At 28.8% G+C, this 1,321-nt stretch overlaps 1 protein-coding gene across 10 annotated transcripts in view; it reads right to left on the bottom strand.

Annotated features, from left to right (window-relative positions):
- LOC119632495 (PAN2-PAN3 deadenylation complex subunit PAN3) overlaps window positions 1-1,321 on the bottom strand; it is a 45,792-nt gene that overhangs the window by 16,387 nt on the left and 28,084 nt on the right. The window lies entirely within an intron of this gene.

The raw sequence follows: 1,321 nt of genomic DNA, 5'->3' as shown, positions 1-1,321 counted from the left end.
ATATATATATATATATATATATATATATATATATATATATATTTTTTTTTTATTTTTTGTTTTTTTTTGAGCATTTTTATTTTTTGTTTTTTTTTTTAAAGCATCACAAGAATTGAATCCTTTTTTTGTTGTTTCGAAAGTTGGAGAACTGATTACCCAAAGTAGTTCGTGGCAATGGAAATGAACGGTATTTAAAACGAACTAGGTTTAGAGCTAGCTATATATCATATATAAAAAAAAAAAAAAATTTTGTTTATCGCTAGTTTATAACGTTTATAGATTTTTTTTTTTTATAATTTCAGACCTCTGGTCTATATTAAGCCGAAAATCAATAGAAACATTTCTGAAAACCATGTAAGAGTAAGAAACGGTTAACCAGAGATTTTATAATTAAAAGGTCGCAAGTATGTAAAGCAGTAAATAAACATTGTATTCCTATTGCAAGTGTATTTTTAGCCAAATCTAGACAATTTTTGCATTGAACTTTTAAGGAATCCTTGGTAAATATTTGTTATAGCTTTTAAATTATGTTATCTGCTATGGATTGTAGTTTATTGTTTTTCGTTAATAGAGTGTCCGACCATTATCGGAGCAAAGCAAACTTATGACTATCAACGTTCACGTTAATTTTCAAATTTCCTAATTCATTTCTTAAGGTTCGCGATAAAGGCCGATAAATGGCCGGACGAATAGATCGACTGGCGTAGTTCACAATCTTATAACGATCAAGAAAGTCCGATGTTACAACAAACAGAGGAAATGATTACATTTTCTGTTGCTCCATGTTATTGATGCTTTCGTTTTCAAGCATCTATGTAAGGTATTCGAAAGCTCTCTCTACCGTTATGTGACTGTGTTGAAAGTAGAAAGTGCTTTCCTTTACAGTGTGAACTCAAGACGGCTTTTATAACTGTGTTTGAAATAAATTTTATTTGTAAACAATTTTCGAAAACTAAAAAAGCTGATTGCCTTGTTTATTAAGAATGCTAGCAGCCTGCTTTTACCTATGTTAGCATTAAAAATCTATGGGCACAGTGAAGGCGATTTGAGATGTTTTTTTTTTTTTTTAATTGTAAACTAAAAGAAAAAGCGAAAACAAAAAAAAAAAAAAAAAAAAAAAAAAAAAACTGATACATAAACAATGATGTATAAGTTAATTGCTAACAAAAACAAAGAAAAGCAAAAATATTTACTATAATATATAAAACAAAATGATTTATTTATGACGTAGCTTAGCGCATTAAACGTCCGATAAAATGCAAAGAGAGAGAGCAAGAGAGAGAGAGAGAGAGAGAGAGAGAGAGAGAGAGAGAGAGAGAGA

This window comes from Glossina fuscipes, unplaced genomic scaffold (assembly GCF_014805625.2).
Source record: "Glossina fuscipes isolate IAEA_lab_2018 unplaced genomic scaffold, Yale_Gfus_2 1, whole genome shotgun sequence".
Classification (NCBI taxonomy): Eukaryota; Metazoa; Arthropoda; class Insecta; order Diptera; family Glossinidae; genus Glossina; species Glossina fuscipes.
This window is presented reverse-complemented; position numbering and strand designations above follow the sequence as displayed.